The sequence below is a fragment of the Pezoporus wallicus genome, unplaced genomic scaffold, assembly GCF_028554395.1.
Source record: "Pezoporus wallicus isolate ANWC-B61680 ecotype Strahan unplaced genomic scaffold, APGP_CSIRO_Pwel_v1 contig_5069, whole genome shotgun sequence".
In the NCBI taxonomy this organism is placed as follows: Eukaryota; Metazoa; Chordata; class Aves; order Psittaciformes; family Psittacidae; genus Pezoporus; species Pezoporus wallicus.
In genome coordinates, this window is record NW_026642361.1 from 1424479 (window position 1) to 1445798 (window position 21320).

Below are 21320 nucleotides of genomic sequence, written 5' to 3' on the forward strand. Positions count from 1 at the left end.
GCCGGACGGCCAGGTACAAGTCCACGGCCACGTCCGTTCCGCCCTGCTGCTGGAGCCCACCCGTATTACAAGCCATTGCCATAAAGCACAGTGAGACAAGAACCTTAGCCCAGGCCCCACACTTGATAAACACTAACACAGCAAATACCGGCTCTACGTAAGTTACAACGGTCTGAAGCTGTGAGATCAAGAACAACTCTGATACCCAATAAATCAGCATTGTGACGAATGACTATTAATCCAGTCAAATCTGTCGTTATCTCAACCCTTCGTGCCCCACGTTGGGCGCCAAAAAGAACTGTCGTGGTTTAAACCCAGTCAGGTAATTCGTTCGCTCACTTCCCCCCCTTTCTTGCCCTCCCCCTGCTCTCGGAGGGACGGAGAGGAGAATCAAAAGAATGCAACTCCCACGGGTTGAGATAAGAACAGTTTAGTAACTAAGGTATAACACAAATCACTACTGCTACCACCAATGATAATAATGATAAAGGAAATAACAAGGGAACAGAATACAACACCTCACCACCCGCTGACCGATAACTCGCCCCCCAAGCCCGACCAAGCTCCGACCGATACCTCCTCCAACCCTGCAGTCTCCCAGCCCTTCCGGCTCACTCCCAGTTACCTCCTGGGCATGACGTGCTGTGGTATGGAATACCTCTTTGGTCAGTTTGGGTCAGGTGTCCTGTCTCTGCTTCCTCCCAGCTTCCCCTCCTCCCTGGCAGAGCATGAGGCTCACAAAGTCCTTGGCCAAACCAAAACATCGCTATCAGTTCTGTTCCCGAGCCGAAAGTCAAAACACTGCACTGCACCAGCTACCAAGGAGGAGAAACATGACTGCTACTGCTGAACCCAGGACAAATAGAAATAGATGTAAGTTATTGCATTATGCAAAGATGCATGTATTGATTAGTCAAAGACTGGTCTCAAATAAGATGCTGAAGGGAAAAAAAAAGCAATGAGCAAAATTTGATGAAAATTGGGTAAACATGAAAAAGAAAGGTCTAATAGAAAAAAAAAACAAAACAAACCAAAAGAAAACAGAAATTGCCATAGTAGATCTACATTAGAGAATCTAAGCAAATACAGCAATGGAAGCATTTGAGCTGTGGCAGTACTGAGCTACATGAGTGTTTTGATTCTCCTCAGTAGATCAGGCTTGGAAGCTGAAGGACAGGATAGGACAACCTTCTTCTCTTCTGTGCAACAATCCCCCAATAACCCAGTCTATCCCTCCTTCCTATACCAAAGCAGTGTTCCTGTCACATGGAAAACTCTTAAGCTTACTACCTTGTATGGATATCTTTGAATTCGGAGGAGTAGGGAATATTCTAGAAGTTTTTCTTTGTCTTTTCTTGTCTTTTCTTTGTGGTTGTCTCCACTATTAGCAACAAGGATAACAACTCTTGGTACTTTTCCTGTTAAAAAGCTACCACATTTAAGCAGCCCTGAGGAGAAGGACTTGGGGGTGCTGGCTGACAAAAATTTCGACACGACCCAGCAATGTGTGCTGTGAAATAATTAGAAATTAGACTTATATTTAAAATGTAGCATTGCTCATACATAAAAGGAAAACAGACTTTCAGGGGAAGATGCAACTGAACCTGGAATGCCAGGAATGTGCGCTTCACAACAGTTCCTGGGGCAGCCTTGATGGAGGATGGAGCAGAGGGGAGATTCCATGGCCACACTCTGTCCTAACACCAGCAGAGATGGGTACTAGGTGGTACTAGAAACTGATAGGCTGCCTAAGCCAACAGTCTGCCATCTTTTGACAGAGTGCTGTCCTTTGTGCGAGCTTTGCTTCATTATAAAGCATTTTAGCACATTATAATACAAAACCACACCTCCACCTCTAATGCTACCTGCCTCCAAAGTGTGACCACCCCTCTTTGAGCATGCTCTTTGAATTCTTTGCGGTATATACCTTTAAAAGTGAAGCGAGAGAATTTTACACCAATAATAATAAAGGTATGTATGACTCAAGTCACTCAAGCTCCACTCTGAAGGTGAAAAATAGTATAAAATGGCCCAACAAAGGGGCAATATTAAGGAAGACATCATCATGGATGAGTAGAGGAAAATTTCATCAGCAGATTACCCTTGACTCCTGGGACCGGTTGACGGGCTGGACCTTTCTTCCCCGCCCCCCCCCCAGCGATGCCTTTGGATAAGACTTGCACTGCATTAAGTACTTCCCCAGGAAGATCAGGAAACTCTATATATAGTTACTTTTCATCTTTTACTTTTGTATTTTAAAGCCAGACTGTGTTATTCCTAACTTTATTGCGTTTTTGTATAACCAATTATTTGCATGTGTTTTTGCAGACCGTGTATCTATCACCGGCAATCCGTAAGAACCTGTATCCGTTGTTTTAATAAACTGCATTGCTTAAGTAGCTAATTGTAATAGTTTTCTCATTGAACACAACCAAATTCTTCAGTGTGGCTGTATCAGTTCATGAGCATGATTAGACTGAAGGTGCAGTGTGCTATTAGTGCATCCGGAACTGTGATTGTTCAATATATTGAACGTATCCGGATTTACAGTGGTAAATAGGGTATCACTCAGAATCTAAGCCTAGCTGCACCCAGCCCCTCTAATATCTGAAGGCAATCTGGAATGCAAGGGGATTTATTTTCAGTGAAATTGTCTTGCCTTTTAACACAACATGTGTTCACAGCCCAGAAAACCAACTGTATCCTGGGCTGCATCAAAGGGAGTGTGACCAGCAGGTCGAAGGAGGTGATCCCGCCCCTCTACTCTGCTCTCACAAGACCCCACTTGGATCATGGCGTACAGTTCTGGTGCCCTCAACATAAAAAGGACATGGAAATGTTGGAACAAGTCCAGAGGAGGGCCACAAGGATGATCAGGGGACTGGAGCACCTCCTGTATGAAGACAGGCTGAGAAAGTTGGGGCTGTTCAGCCTGGAGAAGAGAAGGCTGCGTGGAGACCTCATAGCAGCCTTCCAGTATCTGACGGGGGCCTACAAGGATGCTGAAGAGGGACTCTTCAGTAGGGACTGTAGTGATAGGACAAGAGGTAATGGGTTAAAACTTAAAAAGGGGAAGTTTAGATTGCATATAAGGAAGAAACTCTTTCCTGTTAATGGTGGTGAGGCACTGGAATGGGTTGCCCAGGGAAGCTGTGAATTCTCCATCCCTGGTGGTGTTCAAGGCCAGGTTGGACAGAGCCTTGGGTGGCATGGTTTAGTGTGAGGTGTCCCTGCCCATGGCAGGGGGATTGGAACTAGATGATCTGAAGGTCCTTTCCAACCCTAACTGTTCTATGATTCTATGTGAATATCAAAGGTGGTCAGTGATGTATCTAGGCTATGTTGTGTGAACTGTCAAGCATGTATGATGTCCCAGAGGGTGATAACATGCAATCTGCAGCTTTGTAAAGGGGGCTTACAGGAATAATGGAGAAAGACTTTTTTCAAGGGCATACAGTGATGGGGCATAGGGGAATGGTTTTAATTTATAACGGGGAAGATTTAGATTAGATTTTAGGAAGAAATTCTTCACTATGTGAGTGGCAAGGCACTGGAACAGGCTGCCCAGTGAAGCTGTGGCTGCCCAGTCCCTGGTAGTGTTCAAGGGCAGTTTGGATGGGTCTATGTGGTCTAGTTGAAGGTATCCCTGTCCATGGCAGGTGGGTTGGAACTAGATGATTTTTAAGATCCCTTCCAACTCAAACCATTTTACAATTCTATGACAGTCAAGATGTACTGGTTAGGACCATTTCTACCATGGTTGTCAGTGTAGTACTTTAGGCAAACTATAATTTTTCTGTCTGGTTTAGAGGAGAGGAAATTCTCATATATTTTTGCCTTTGAAATGTTGCTTTTGTAAATGACATTTCCTGGCAATGTTGCTGTATTGTATATGTCCCAGTATGCCACAATTCCCCCACAAATTACATTTGTACATTTCTACAGTTCAGAAACTTGCTACAGTCTTATGTAATGAATTCAACCCCAAATCCAGATTACTTAATATACTGGTTGTTTGAAAGGATTAATGTACATGAGGAAAAACCTGTAGCACTCAGTTCTATCCCATCTTGATTTTTTATAATATAATCAGGCATCTGTATAGCTGCAACAACTTTTTATGTTCAGACTCTGTAGCAGTTTCTGGTAGATTTTCCCCTCAGTAAAAATGGCTGGCATCATTTAATAACATCTTTGTCTACTAACACAAAAAGAGAAGTTTTGTTGCTTGATCATTATGTTAATCAAGGACAATGTCCTGTATATTCATCTTGCAATAGTAGAATGAATTAAATCTCACTAAATTAATTAAATAAAAATAATTAAATTAATAAACTGTTAGATTTATTAATGAAATTAAATGAAAATAATTAAAATTAAATTAGAGCAATATGTTAGTATTATTGGTCTTTATTAGAAGGGATTGCAGTCTCTGGGATCAATAGCATATACTATGATATATCATAATCAATATCAATATTGTCTCATAGATGTTGCTGCCTAGAAGATATGGAGAAGATACTTATGTATGGGAGAAGATTCTCAAGAAACCTCATATAATTAGTTCTTTGGGATGTTTTCCACTTCTGTGTCCAGACGCAATGAATGGCATTTGTGGCCTCTTTTGAATTTAATTTCAAAGAGCATACACACACCCACTGCTTTTGGGGAAGATTTTCCAGACTTCCTTTGTGTGTTTAACTTCTGTTACAGAAAGTCATTGATGACTATTATTATAGAAACCTTACTCCCATTGCCTGTCCTCACTCATCCCTTAGCATTTTGACTTTTTGACTAGAAGACACAAAAGATCTTCTGTTTCCCCATGAAGCATGTTATTGTGATATATCAGCCAGTCTACCTCCTTCTTTTTCCTGGACAACCTAATAAGTACTTCATAGACTCATAGAATCATAGAACAGTTAGGGTTGGAAAGGACCTTAAGATCATCTAGTTCCAACCCCCCTGCCATGGGCTGGGACACCTAACGCTAAATCATATCACCCAAGGCCTCATCCAACCTGGTCTTGAACACCACCAGGGATGGAGCATTCACAACCTCCCTGGGCAACCCATTCCAGCGCCTCACCCCCCTAACAGGAAAGAATTTCCTCCTTATATCCAATCTAAACTTCCTCTGCTTAAGTTTTAACCCGTTAGCCCTTGTCCTATCACTACAGTCTCTAATGAAGAGTCCCTCTCCAGCATCCCTATAGGCCCCCTTCAGATACTGGAAGGCTGCTATGAGGTCTCCACGCAGCCTTCTCTTCTCCAGGCTGAACAGCCCCAACTCCCTTTCATGAGCTCCTCCTACACATAAATAAATAGGGAGACAACCAGAGTGCGCATAGTATAATTTATCTAAGCAGCATAATGTTTTTTGTGTCTGCCAGATAGTCCATAGAAGTTTGGCAATAATCTAGAAGTTGCACAAGAAGTGAAGGCACCTCTTGCATCAAGAGGATTCATTTGGGGAAAAATGAGCTGATGTTACTACCTTTGCTGAACCCAGGACACCATATTGCTGTAACTAAGTTTCTTTTAAAATATGAGTACTTAGTGTGTTCAGGCACTTGAGAAGCCAACTGTCATAGGAATAGTTAGTCCTTGATTTATTAGAAGTGTCGCCAAAATGGGTACCTTCAGGGGGACTCCAAAAGGATGCCTCCACGAGGACACTCACCTCCGACAGACTACTGGGGGACACTCTGTTGTGATACTATGAACCCTGAAGGACTCCCACCACTGACAATGACAGATCCCAGGGCCACCACTGGGTACTGGTGGTGACTCTCTCTCTCTGCACCCTGAATCCTTGCTTCATTTTCTATCTTTTTTCCAATCTGTCCTATCACTATCCTCTTTATTACAATAATTTCCTTTTTTTTTATAATTGTCTTTTCGTAATTTGTAATTGACTTACTTATTGATTACTGTACTTGACCTCATTTGTGTCTTAATTTCAATCTTAGGATCACAAACTGAAACAGGGTCTGGCACCTGGGGTTTTCTTCAATCGGACCCTGACACCTAGCAGGCTGTATATTTGCTTGGAAGTCAGAAAAAAATTCCACTTCAAGGATTAAAAGGTTAAACTGGTATAATGAAGTCTTCTTACTGCCAGCTTCTCCTATTTATGGTCATTGGTACTGCATGAAGTGTCTAAGTAATTCAGCTAGAGTTGAATAAAATTCAACCCATTTTTCATAGAGTAAAGAGATTGTCCATTATGTTTCCATACCAGTTTAAAAGCTTTTCTTGTGAACAATTTCAGCAGAAGCTTTGACTCCTGTTTATGAACTCCACAGCACAGAACTGCCTTTGTGAAATGCTGAGGTCTGGTGTGGAAATGGAATCTACTGCTAGGTTTTACACACTAAAAAATTGTCATGCTGCGCCATTTCTTTGAAAACGGCTTGGTTTAGCTATGAAAGAATTTTAAAAAAGAATTAAATATTTTGTTGTTTTTCTTTTTTTTCATAGCTTATGCAATGAATCAGAACAGGATGTGAAGGCTTAGCTAGACACGACTTTGAGACTCAGATGAGATTTTTTAAATCTGATTGAGCTGCTGGCTAGTTTGTTAGTGTAATTCATTTCAGCTAAGCATGTTCAAAATACAGCATCTTTGTGCTGAGAATTGGTAATATGAGAATGCTTTTATTACTTTCGAAGTTCAAGACATCGTATGGAAGAACTATATTTCAGAAATTAAATATAAAAACAATACTCCTAGAAGTTAGTTGGAGCATATAGATCATGAGATCACACTGGTATAGCGTAAGTAGAACACATAAAATGCTATATTTCTGAAAAAGTAATTTCGAGTATTCATGAGTTGTATCTGGTAAATATGAACCAAGCATGTCCAGTTGAGAGTCTATGTACTTTATATGAAATATTATAACAGCACTAAAAGTGTTGTGAACATAATTGAAGTCATTTAACATGGCTAGAATGTGTAGAATAAACAAAAGAGTATTATAATAAATTTTAGGAAACCTGTGGCAAGGTGCTTTTTCATTCTATTAAATAGAGCAGAATTCCTTTAAGAATTTTAGTATATTTGGGTACAATTTTCTGTATTTAATGTTCCATCTGAAAGGATGGACTAAATAGGTCAGTAAAGCAACATTTCAAAGTTGCAAATGGCTGGCTGGTTGGCTGCAGAGAAGTTAAATGGGCCCAAAGCTGGAGGTGGAAACTGATCATCAGCTGTAGTTGGAGAGAAATGAAATGTCCTCAGAGCACACACTAGGGCTTGGGTCAGTCTCATGGTACAGTCACTTTATGTACCAGAAGATCAGAAAGTCAATTCATGTTCAGAATTTGGTGAAGAAATTCCTGATCTGTACAGTTCCATCTTGAACAAAGGGAGAGAATGATAGCCCAGAGCTGCAGCAAGGCTTGAATCTGAAGCTTACATGAATAAGGATGTCAAGATTATTTTCTCAAGGTATATTCTGCCTCTTAATCTTTTATAAAAAATATTAGTATTTGGGGACTTCTGTACATCAGCCTAAATTAATGCTTCCTTCTTATAAATAGCCGTATGAAAAAAAATGACAACTACCCCAAAGTAGGTGTAATGCTGCTTCCTTAATAGATATTATTCATGCTCATTTTAAATATATTTATCTCTAGAGCTGTTAACTATGATTTACTGGAAATATTTGAATTCTGACAGTTAAGATAGGGAAAATAATTCATAGCTTTTATTTTATGTGAAATACTTGCAGCAAAAAGCATTTTGTCTTGTGAGCATATGTGGTTATTGCTGCTATGGTTTTGTGTAAGTAAATTATATTTCAATGACAGTCTGACCCATGAAGCTGTGGTATGTTTCAGAAAAATCAGAATTCAAGTTTTTATCAAGTTCCTACCCAACCAAATGTACCTCAAAGCAAAATTTAAAAGATTAAGCAATAAAATTTTAGTTCACCACAAGCAAACAACTTACAATTAAATATATTGAATTAACAAGACAAAAAAGAAGTCCCTGCTTGGAAAACAACTTGAATGATGATATACAATCAGGCAAAAAATATTCAAATTAACCACAACTAATTCACAGAAGAACTAAATTCTTCTCGAATATGCCTGGCTAATTGCTGAAAATATATTGTGTGCTTGTGCTATTCTAACAATCATACACAACTTGATTTCTGTTGGATGGGATATTTGCACTGTAGAGGAAAAATATTTCTTGAAGGGCAGGGTGCCAGATATGATTAAGAAAAAAATCAGGCTTAAGTTTTCTTAAGAAACTATAAGCATTCCGTTAGTGAATTTAGTATAGTACACCTGTCAGAACTTGTATATCCAAAAGATCGTTTTTCCTGTTCAGCATATTATGTGTGTAAGGGCTTTTGTAGCTAATTTAACTCACCTGTCCAAATATATTCTGGAGGAATCAAAAAATCCCTCATTATCAATATTTACAGAAAATATATAAAAACCCTGAATATACCTTGTCACCATAAGGAGGATTCTAGCTGTGATTTCTTTTGCCATGCCATCAGTGCTTTTTTAACTGTCTTACCTTAGTGGTTTTAACTTGAGGAAACATCACTATCACAACTCTGGGCCATGGCTCATTTCAGTAGTTTGTAAGAGAGATCAGGGATGCCACCAAGAGAACGGTGCCTGGTGATCATGACAGAGAGATTGCCATACATAGGTGAGGGACTTTAATATCATGAAATTAGCCTGCTTGGTGTGATTAAGTGCCTTATACTGAGAGGAACAACTTTTGTGACAGGCATAGGGACAACCATGGGTGTATGCAGAGAAAACAGCAGGCAATTACAAAATCCTCTCACCTGGTTTGGCAGGCTGGAAGGTCAGGGAGATACAACCTGGGAGGACCTGAGATGGCAGAGGACGGGGTGTGAAAGAAAAATGAAAAGGGTGATACAGGTGGGAGGAAAATACTGAAGAGGGGATGGCAGCTTGCCGATTTATTAATCCCATATAATTAACCATCAATCAGTGAACTATACATTCAGAATCAATATTGACAATACAAAAGGTAAATCCCAATATTAAGATTCTTACAAAATGTTACTATAGACTCAAATATCTCTAAGTACTATTCAGGAATTAATCCCAAATACTTCTCATACATCCACATTCACACATTTACATTCGCTCCCTGGCCCCTTCAGATCACCAGCATACACCCTGTTCCCTGAGCGTGCAAGATCACTGTGTACGCATATCTCTTGTGTGTGCTCCAGTGTGCTGAGTACATGTTCATGTGGGGGTGTCCCAGTGTTATGCATACCTGCGCATCTCCCTCCAGTCTGCTGATCTATGCACTGGTGAGGTGCTCCATGCACCCCTTGTGTCACACACACCCCCCCAAGGTGTGCCTCCCTATTAGTTGCACTTGGTACAGCCAGTTTGTTAGCTGGAGTGCTAAGGCTCATGCATGGTGTCCAGCAGGGGAAAGTGCTCATGTCCCCACAGAGGTGCATGGACAGTGCAAAAACTGGCTATGCCAAATCTCATTTTGTTTGTTTCTCTTTCCCCTCCAAGGTCTCTAGCCACTCTTACAAATTTTCACATTTCTTTTATGCTGCTTGATAAGCTGACATATTTGTTTCTGAAGCTGCTTTGTAACCCCCTGGCTCCTACAGAGCAGCTCCCTTCTCTCATGTCTGTCACCCAGCTCTCAGCCTAGTCAGTCTGCACCTGGGGCTACAAGCACTGTAGAGATCACCTGCCCTGCAGTCTAGGTCGGAGACAGTCCTACAAGAAGACCTATAGGACACTAAGGTGATTTTCAAAACAGTGAACAAATTTTGACTGAAAAGTAGATGTGAAAAGCATCAAGGTATAAAAAGGAACTTAGTTTCTCAGAGAGCAAAATTATATTTTGATTACCTAGATGCCTGGTTGGCAATGCAGGTGCAATGCAGCAAATCTTTCATAAAAATCAAAGCATGAAGACAAAGACATTTCACAGGAATACCACAATGTGTTTGCTGCCAAGATGTGTTAAAATGAAAAATCCCACACCTGTACAGGTGAAAATTGAGTATCAAACATGCCATAGCTGCTGAAGTTCAAAGTCTGTTACTGGAACAATAACAAAGACTGTAAGAATTTTTTCATAGAAAAATAATAAATAAATAGTAGAATAAACCTAAGAATTGAGGGTAAAGAAGCAGTCAAACAAACATGGTAAAAATATACTGAAAAGTGCACAGGCAAGATACTTCAAATTCACTCAGCATGACCCAGCAGTGTGCACTTGCAGCCCAGAAAGCTAACTGTATGCTGAGCTGCATCAAAAGAAGTGTGACCAGCAGGTTGAGAGAAGTGGTTCTGCCCCTGTTTTCTGCTCTCATGAGACTCTACCTGGAGAACTGTACTCAGCTCTGGGGCCCCAACACTGGAAGGATATGCACCTGCTTGAGCAAGTCCTGCTTAGGGCCAAGAAGATGCTGAGAGGGCTGGAGCACCTCTCTTATGAAGACAAGCTGAGAGAGTTGGACTCGTTCAGCCTGGAAAAGAGAAGGCTTCATGGAGACCTCATAGCAGCCTTCCAGTAAATAAAAGGGGGCCTACAGCAAACCGAAGAGCTAGATGATCTTTAAGGTCCCTTCCAATCCAAATAGTTCTACGATTTTGTGATCCTGTGAAACATCATGAGAGAATTTTGAATTAGTTGTTATTTTATTCTTACATTTACTTCTTTATAATATTTGAATACAGTCTTAAAACTGTTTCATGTTAGTGTTTCAGTTGGGGAAAGCATAAGCTATTGCACAATCACCCAATTATTATGAAGCTTCTAATGGCATTGCTGGAGTTTATGGTTATAAGCGAGAAGGATGGTCCAAGACTTTGAAAAAGGATCTCTTTAAATGAGACTTATGTTTCAGAATAGTCTTGAGGAAAAAAGCTGAAATATACCAACAGTCTCCGAGAAAGAAATATGTTTGCATAACATATCTAAAAATGAACATGTCCAATTTCAGTTTTGAAATGGGTAATATTTAATTTTAATATTCTTTTTTGGAAATGAAAAAAAGATGATCTGAGCCTGACTGAGTTATAATTGCTTTGATCTTATAAACCACAGATTTTATCTTATGCATAACAAAGATCCTATTGTGAATATTTAGGACTCTACTGAGAAAAGAGCTTTAAGCCTAGTATGACATTTCTGTACAGTAAGCTTTTCTGGTTCCCTCTTTAAATCAGAAGCAGTTGCCTACCAATGGCAAATGAATAAAACAACAAAGGGTAATTTTGATATACAAATAAGAATTCAAGTACTGCATGCAAAAATGCAAAAGATCATGTCAGCTCTCCTGAGTAGTGTAAAGATAATACTGTTTTCTGTTATAAACTGAGTTTATTTCTAGCTACATAGAAAATTCTCTAGGAAGGGTTTTTACACAATGTTCAGTAAATTCAGCATTTTATTGAATCGTTATTCAGCTGTATTCTGAAATACAGTCAAGAAAGGTAGATAGTTTAAGACAAAAATTTATGATTCCTACCAGACACAGTTAAGGGATCTCTATAAGAAATGTCAGATATAAGGGAACAGAATCAAAGTAGTTAAGACAGGAAGACTCTCATGGAAGGTTTCACAACCTATATTGTTATAAAACTGGGTATATGCTTATATCTGTATAATTAAGGGTAATACACCTCAGGCATATCTCCAAACTACTGTTTTGAGGAAGCTGTGTGACTTTCAGAATTCTGATGCATGCACTGTTACATAACCATGGCAAAAATATAACGATTACACCTTCTACTACCATTTTCAATATTAGAGTAGCAGTCAATTGTCTTAGAAAATGACCAGTTATTGTTACTATTGTGTCCATAGCAAAACTTAGTCATGCATGTCATTGGAAAGTATTTTCTACATTTTGCAAGCTTGATATCAAAACTTTTTGCAAACTACAGATACATGTTTTCATTCCCACTTATATCAATATTGCTAAATTTTAAGGAGCTAATATTTCATCCTTAGAGACACTGATGTTCACTGAAATGTTTTTGGGTTGTAAACACTACAAGACCAGTGTCTTGCACAGTCTTCAGAACTGATGACCTGATCTGCAGTTCTAAAATATGAAAATGGAATTTTCAGTCTTTGCAGTCTAATTTCTATCCAGGACACTGGAACAGATTGCCCAGACAAGCTGTGGATATCCCATCCCTAGAAGTGCTCAAGGTCAGGCTGGTTTGTCCATGCCCATGGCAGGCATTAGAACTAGATGAACTTTAACGTCCTTTCCAATTCAAACCATTCTATGATTCTGTAAATAAACTGGGATATTTAATAAGAAGTTCTGTTACACTATTTGTTAAATTTCTTGAAAAGCAAATCTTCAGACTAGCAGGACTTACAAAAAAGGGCTATATACAAACCTAAAATATTTCATCAGTGGAGAAAATGTCATCTGTGCCTTTGAGTGTACTTTCACCTAAACCAAAGGCAAACTGCCTCTGAGTTCAACTACCAGAATCAGAACTGTGTTCCAGCGTTCATTATTATTGTTTCCAACATAAGCAACATCACAAAATATTTTTTATTTACAAGACCAGTTTATATATACTTGATTTGCTGAGAGTTTATTTCAAAGTGTGTTTCCTGTACTGTTTCCTGTTCATGTGCTTGTATTAGTTTATTCTGTTGCTAGTCTTGTCAAGAAACCCTCTGGATTAGGAATTATCAATTGCTTGCTGTACATCTTTAAATCCAGCTACATATTTTGGGTTTAACATCTCTTTTGAGGTTTACATTCTATTTAGGATAATGCTATTAATTTCAGGATAATTCAGGTGGGAATGAAAGTTGTCGTGGTTTAAACCCAGTCAGGTAACTTGTTCACTCACTCCCAGTGAGTGGTGCCGAGCTGACAACAATCGAGGTCCGTGTCCCTCCCCCCCACCGGGGTTCTCCCCTTCCCCACTCCCGGAGGAACGGGGAGGAGGATCGAAAAAGTGCAACTCCACTGGTTGAGACAAGAACAGTCCAGCAACCAATGTACACAAATCACCACCGCTACCACCAACTACAACAATGATAAGGCAAAATAACAAGGGAAGAGAATACAATACCACCGGCAGGGAAGACGAGTCCCACCCGGAAGCCCGTGTCCTTCTGGGTAACTCCCAGTCACCCCCCACCCCAGCCATGACGTGCTGTGGTATGGAATACCTCCCTGGCTAGCCCGGGTCAGGCGCCCCATCCCTGCTTCCTCCTGGCTTCCCCTCCTCCCTGGCAGAGCATGAGCCTCACAAAGTCCTTGGTCAGGGTAAACATCACTTAGCAACAACTGAAAACATTGACTTCACCAACACTGTTCTCAAACTAGAAGTCAAAACACAGCACCGCACCAGCCACCACAAAGGAAAAAAAACATGACTGCTACTGCTGAACCCAGGACAAAAGTATGGTTACCTTTTCCTCTGCTGTTCAGTAAAACTAGTATTAAGAAGGAAATAAATTTTAAACCTAATCCAAGTAAGTTCTACTGATCAGCAGACAGGCTGTTTGCAAAGCAGAGCACTAAGTTGTCACTTTTTGGGATACATTTGCCGTAACTTTATTGTATAAACCTAATGTATAAACCTAAATAATTCCTTTTGTGAGTCTTCTGTTATTAGTGAAGAGACACAGGCACTTAAAGAAACAGAGTCCTTTAATCCTAAAAGTCTCTCTCTCTCCATTGAAGGTTAAAAGAGGTATTCACCTCAGATGCAGAACTTTTAGGTGTCTGAAACAGCAAAGATAAATGAAACTCATTGTTACTTTAAGAATCTGGTGCTGAGCAAAGAAGCTAATATGACAGTAAAAGTCTCAGTGTATCCCTTTCCTTCATAAAGTGATGATTCATAGGCAAAAATATTTTCAGACCTGTTTGTGGTTTAATATCTAATTTCTGCTTTCAAGTGTCACTTTTTAAATATATATATATAATCCTCTGATGCATGACAACTTTCAGGAGTGAATTTCATTAAGTGATCTAGAAAGGCTGCAGGTTGCACACTTCCTGTACTCCCACATGTTTATACTTCCCATCTGAATCTGAAATGAATCACAGAGTGATAGTTTTCTTGTGGAAGAAGAGGCAATTTTATGGCATCTGTATATACAATATTATTTCTAAAGCCTATTATCAGGCTGCTAGCTGGTATTGCTTTAGCACATATATATAAATACAGGGTTATAAGACACATGTTATGAATGGAAAGTTTGCAATGTATGATCAATTTTCAACCTAACATGCTTCTTCCTGAGTCAAAAGATAATATCTATTTTGCACAGAGCCAGAGAGTATCAGAAACAGAGAACGGTCCAGCTGCTAACCAAGATGAAAAATCCTCTCAAACAAAAACAAATTACTTAAGCAATGGCTCATTTTGTTCTTGTTGCTTTGTTATAAAGTGCAAAACAAAAGCATTCATTTCAGCTCGAGAAGAATGACATATAAGGTAGAATTCCAACACAGAGTCCTTCATTGTCAGTTTACTTTAACTGGTTTCATAGGAACCTATATAAATCCTCAAAAATAATTGCCACTATTGAAAAAAATACTCCTAAAGAATATATCTTGTGGCACCTTATACCTGGGGTCTACAGGCTTATCTTTTTACTTGTTTTCCCCAAATTCAAATCAAGTAAATTCTGAATATCTCTATGGAAGGTACCATAAGTCATGATCAGTGACAAAAAACATCATTACACTATTTTATAACATTATTGGTTTTGTAAAACTTTTAAACAGGTTTTATTCCCAAGGGTGGCACAGCAAAGATTGGGAATCTAGGTAGAGTATGGAACTCTGTCTCTATCTAGATAGAGTATGGAACTCAGTCTGGGGACAGGTGAGCAGTCCACAGAGAGTTTGTGTGTTAGGGTTAAAGGGAATATAGCTATGGGAGACATTACTGTGGGGATCTGTTACAGACCGCCTGATCAAGGAGAACCTGCAGATGAAGCACTCTACAGACAGATAGGAAAAGCCTCACGCTCGCAGGCCCTTGTTCTCATGGGTGACTTCAACCACCCTGGCATCTGTTGGAAGGACGGTATGGCCCGGCACAAACAATCCAGGAGGTTCCTCGATTGTGTGGAAGACAACTTCCTTCTGCAAGTTATAGAGGAGCCGACAAGGAGAGGTGCCATGCTTGACCCTGTGCTCACCAACAGGGAAGGGCTCGTTGGAAATGTGACTCTCCAGAGCAGCCTTGGATGCAGCGATCACGAGATGCTTGAATTTGAGATGCACAGGACAGTGAGAAGAGCATGCAGCAAGCTCACTGCCCTGGACTTCAAAAGAGCAGAATTTGGCCTCTTTAGGAACCTGCTTCGGAAGGTTCCGTGGGATACAGCCCTAGGAGGGTAGGGGGGCCCAAGACTGTTGGTTGATATTCAAGGATCACCTGCTACAAGCTCAGGAGTGTTGCATCCCAACCAGAAGAAAGTGCAGCAGGAGGGCCAGGAGACCTCCTTGGATGGATAAGGAGCTGTTGAGGAAAATTCAAATGAAAAAAGAGGCTTACAATAAGTGGAAGCAAGGACAGGTGGCCTGGGAAGAGTACAGGGATGTTGTCCGAGAAGCTAGGGACCAGGTTAGAAAAGCTAAGGCTCAGTTAGAATTAAACTTAGCTAGAGGTATTAAAGATAACAGGAAGGGATTCTACAAGCACATAGCAAATAAAAAACAGACTAGGGAGAATGTAGGTCCCCTCAGGAAGCTCTCTGGAGAACTGGCTACACAGGATTTGGAGAAGGCTGAGGTTCTGAATGACTTCTTTGCCTCGGTCTTCACTAGCAAAGGCTCTCACCAAACCACCCAAGTCTTGGAAGGCAGATGCAGGGACTGTGAGAATGAAGACCTTGCGCCCACTGTAGGAGAGGAACTGGTTCGAGACCATCTTAAAAATCTGAATGTGCACAAGTCCACGGGTCCTGATGAGATCCATCCGTGGGTCCTGAAGGAGCTGGTGAATGAAGTTGCGAAGCCGCTGGCCATCATATTTGAGAAATCATGGCAGTCAGGTGAAGTTCCGATGACTGGAAAAAGAGAAATATAACCCCCATTTTCAAGAAGGGGAAGATGGATGACCTGGGCAATTGCAGACCAGTCAGTCTCACCTCCGTGCCTGGCAAAATCTTGGAGCAGATTCTCCAGGATGGCATGCTAAGGCACATGAAAATCAACAAGGTGCTTGGTGACAGCCAGCATGGCTTCACTAAGGGGAAATCCTGCCTGACCAATTTGGTGGCCTTCTATGATGGGGCTACAGAACTGATGGACAGGGGTAGAGCAGTTGATATCATCTACCTGGACTTGTGTAAAGCGTTCGACACTGTCCCAAACAACATCCTTGTCTCTAAATTGGAGAGACGTCAATTTGATGGATAGACCACTTGGTGGATAAAGAACTGGCTGGATAGCGGCAGGCAAAGAGCTGTCGTCAATGGCTCAATATCCGGCTGGAGACCAGTAATGAGTGGCGTCCCTCAGGGACTGGTGTTGGGACCAGTCTTGTTTTACATATTTGTTGCTGACATGGACAGTGGGATTGAGTGCGCCCTCAGCAAGTTTGCCCATGACACCAAGCTGTGTGGTTCTGTTGATATGCTGGAGGGAAGGAATGCCATGCAGAGGGACCTCAACATGCTTGTGAGGTGGGCTGATGCCAACCTCATGAAGTTTAACCATGCCAAGTGCAAGGTCCTACAGCTGGGTCGGAGCAATCCCAGGCACAGCTACAGGTTGGGCAGAGAAGAGATTCAGGGCAGCCCTGCGGAGAAGGACTTGGGGGTGTTGGTTGATGAGAAAATGAACATGAGCCGGCAGTGAGCGCTTGCAGCCCATAAAGCCAACCGTATCCTGGGCTGCATCAAAAGGAGTGTGACCAGCAGGTCGAATGAGGTGATCCTGCCCCTCTACTCTGCTCTTGTGAGAAATCACTTGGAGTATTGTGTGCAGTTCTGGTGTCCTCAACATAAAAAGGACATGGAACTGTTGGAACAAGTCCAGAGAAGGGCCACAAGGATGATCAGGGGACTGGAGCACCTCCTGTATGAAGACAGGCTGAGAAAGTTGGGGCTGTTCAGCCTGGAGAAGAGAAGGCTGCATGGAGACCTCATAGCAACCTTCCAGTATCTGAAGGGGGCCTATAGGGATGTTGGGGAGGGACTCTTCATTAGAGACTGTAGTGACAAGACAAGTTTAGGTTGGATATAAGAAGGAAATTCTTTCCTGTTAGGGTGGTGAGGCACTGGAATGGGTTGCCCAGGGAGGTTGTGAATGCTCCATCCCTGGCAGTGTTCAAGGCCAGGTTGGACGAGGCCTTGGGTGATATGATTTAGCATAAGGTGTCCCTGCCCACGGCAGGGGGGTTGGAACTATATGATCTTAAGGTCCTTTCCAACCCTAACTGTTCTATGATTCTATGATTCTATGAATACTGTGAATACACCAGGTTCCACTACAAGCCTCCCCAACGCTGAACTGAAATTTATCTGAAGAAAATTATTTGATGGTTTCCATGCTGGAAGGCTAATGATGCTGATCTAAGAATGCAAGACAGAAATGTTTGAGGCAGAGAATATCATTTACTGATGTTAATAGGTTAAAATCTCGTAAAATGTTGGAGATGTATCTTCTCTATGTGTGAAAGTTCTGGAAGTTATGGAATAGTGGAGGAGGAGGTCATTTGTATGAACAATGAAAAGAGGTGGAGTGAAAAAAATCCTTTACATTTCCAGAGGAAATGGAGAAAAGCAGCAAGCTACTTTCATATTATGTTTTTTAACTATGACATACTTGCAGCTCCTCCCAATTTCTGCGACATAAACTACGCCCAGATTTAAAGCCTTGTTCCAAATATTAAAGAAACATACATTTTTGTTTGGTTCAAATACAGAAAACCAATATATTTGTTAAAGTAACTGGGTGAAGAAATAGAGATTTCTTTTAATTTTTTTCTGGGTTCTGCAGAAGTCTGCTGAGATTGCCACTTGAACTGTTGTTAGCCTGAGAATATTCTGTAAACCTTATATTTTAATTTCTTGTTCAGTTTTGGAATGTTATGAAGCATACAGTTAGAATATTACTTTATGTTTATGAATTGAAATTTACATTTCTATTAATTGGAAATACCTTTTCTTATATATTTTACTGATATATATACTAGTCATAAAATCATCATTAGATCAGATAATTCCATTAAAGAAATATCATTTTTTAAGACTCTGGGGTTAGAAAACAGTGTTTTACAAAAACTGAAGTTGTGTAAATATTCTAAAACTGACCCCCAAGACATTCTCTAATCACATATTCTCTAGATGCATATTCTCTAATCAATAAATATGATGCCTGAATATGTGCAGCACATAGAATCATAGAATACTTAGGGCTGGAAAGGACTTTAAGATCATCTGCCATGGGCAGGGACACCTCACACTAAACCATGCCACCCAAGGCTCTGTCCAACCTGGCCTTGAACACCACCAGGGATGGAGAATTCACAGCTTCCCTGGGCAACCCATTCCAGTGCCTCACCACCATTAACAGGAAAGAGTTTCTTCCTTATATGCAATCTAAACTTCCCCTGTTTAAGTTTTAACCCATTACCTCTTGTCCTATCACTACAGTCCCTAGTGAAAAGTCCCTCTTCAGCATCCTTGTAGGCCCCCTTCAGATACTGGAAAGCTGCTATGAGGTCTCCACGCAGCCTTCTCTTCTCCAGGCTGAACAGCCCCAACTTTCTCAGCCTGTCTTCATACAGGAGGTGCTCCAGTCCCCTGATCATCCTTGTGGCCCTCCTCTGGACTTGTTCCAACAGTTCCATGTCCTTTTTATGTTGAGGGCACCAGAACTGTACACCATGCTCCAAGTGAGATCTCACAAGAGCAGAGTAGAGGGGCAGGATCACCTCCTTCAACGTTCTGGTCACGATCCTTTTGATGCAGCCCAGGATACGGTTGGCTTTCTGGGCTGTGAACACATGTTGTGTTAAAAGGCAAGACAATTTCGCTGAAAATAAATCCCCTTGCATTCCAGATTGCCCTCAGATATTAGAGGGGCTGGGTGCAGCTAGGCTTCAGATACTGGAAGGCTGCTATGAGGTCTCCACGCAGCCTTCTCTACTCCAGGCTGAACAGCCCCAACTTTCTCAGCCTGTCTTCATACAGGAGGAGCTCCAGCCCCCGATCATCCTTGTGCTCCCCTGATCAACCTCTTATCAGGGAGCTGGTGGGCAGCCCCACAGTGGGGGTGCCTAATTTGGGGTGTCCCTCCAAAAAGACCAAGGATGTCGCGCAGGGAATGAGTAGGAGCACCTGTGGCAGGGGCTGGGAGCACTGAGATATTGAAACCTGTTGTGATTTAAGCCCAGCCAGCAACCCAGAACTGCACAGCCGCTCGTTCACTCCCATTCTTCCTCCCCCCCACTCCCTGGAGGGATGGTGAGGAGAATCAAAAGAATGTAACTCCCACAGGCTGAGATAAGAACAGTCCAGTAACTAAGGTATAACACAAATCACTACTGCTACCGCCAGTAATAATGATGATAAGGGAAATAAAAAGGGAAGAGAATACAACCGCTCCCCACCTGCCGACTGATACTCAGCCTGACCTGAGCACTGATCACAGCCTTCCAGGTAACTGCTCCTAGGTTATATACTGCACATGATGCGCTGTGGTATGCAATACTTCTTTGACTAGTTTGGGTCAGGTGTCCTGTTTCGGCTTTCTCCCAGCTTCCCCTCCTCCCTGGCAGAGCATTAGACTTAGAAAGTTCTTGGTCAGAGTAAACATTACTAAGCAGCAACTAAAACCATTGGTGTTAACAGCACTGTTCCCAGGCTGAAAAGTCAACAACACAGCACTGCACCAGCTACTAAGAAGGAGAAAAATGACTGCTACTGCTGAACCCAGGACAAAACCCCAGCAGTATCTAGGCCCCCTTCATCTCCTCCCCATCCCTGATTCTTATCCCCCTGAGGGTGCCCAAGTACATTTACTGTATCTCACAAGCGAGATTCCACCAGAGCTGAGAATAATGAGACTGCCAATTTGATGGCTGCCACCAAATAGTTCAAAACTGCGTTTGCACTTGCATCAGGACTGCCAGAAACACACAGTTTGGGGCAGTGTCTATAATCTACCAATTGTGGACATGCAGTATGAGTTTGCTCCTTCTCACACCCTTTCCCCACACTGGAAGGTTTGAAGACGACCCCTACCTGGCAGTCACATCCAAGATTGGGATTCGTAAGGAAGTATGAAGACTCATCTCTAATTCCTCCTGAATGAGCAAAACAGTGATACAATTCAGTTTAAAAGAAAAAAATAAAATTCTAAATCAAAAGCCTAAGAAGCACATTGAACTTCCCTGGTGCTGAGATGGTAACATTTCAGTCTCAGACAACCCCCTCACACCTCCACCTCTGCTTGGCTATGGGGAATTCTGAGTGCTGTACAGTGTCAAATATCACATGAAATACTGAGCTCTCAAAGACTTCATACAGATTTTTTGTTTCTCGGCCAACTGCATTCAGTGGTAATCTCTACATGCGGGTTCATGCTGGCTCAATGTTTCTGTTTTATTGTATGAGCGAATCTTTTGTGCTTCAAATTTCTGCAGCTTCTAGATATTATGAATGAGGTTGATGTAGTTTTTGTTGTTTTTTTTTCTCCCAAGAAAGCAGTGATATATTTGAATTTGCAGTGACTGAAATAAAAACATATGCAGGTTGAGGATACTGGTTGTGTATTATGCTCTTTCCAATAGTCTGCATTCAATTTCTGAGATGCAACTACTTTGGCTTATGCTATTTTTTATTAGAAATATTCCTCTTCAGTAACTTCTGATATGTTTGCCTCAGTGTCTTGTCAATCTGACTGTAGTCAAGAATCTTCTGGACTAAAAGTAACTCAAAAGTCTGAAAATTACTCTAAGATATGGAGATTGCCTATGGAATATTCAGTTGCTGTTCAGGCTATGAAAACCCCTGAATTTTCAGTCCAGGTCCTGTATAATACCTTTAGCGATTGTGGAAAGTGAATGTGACGGAAACGAGCACATCATGGTTTTATTATGAAGGAGTACTAAAGAATTTTCCTGGAATAAAAGTAAGGTTAAGGAAAGTCTCAGTTGTCCTTTGATGGTAAACAATACATTTTTACTGGGAGTCAGAGAGTACTTTTTACTTTGAAGGGATGAGCTGTGCTACTCCCTTGTGTTCAGAGCAAGGCTAAGGAACGCCACCTCTTCCCACATGATCCTTTTGAAGCAAAGGAAATCAAGTGCACAGTTCACAT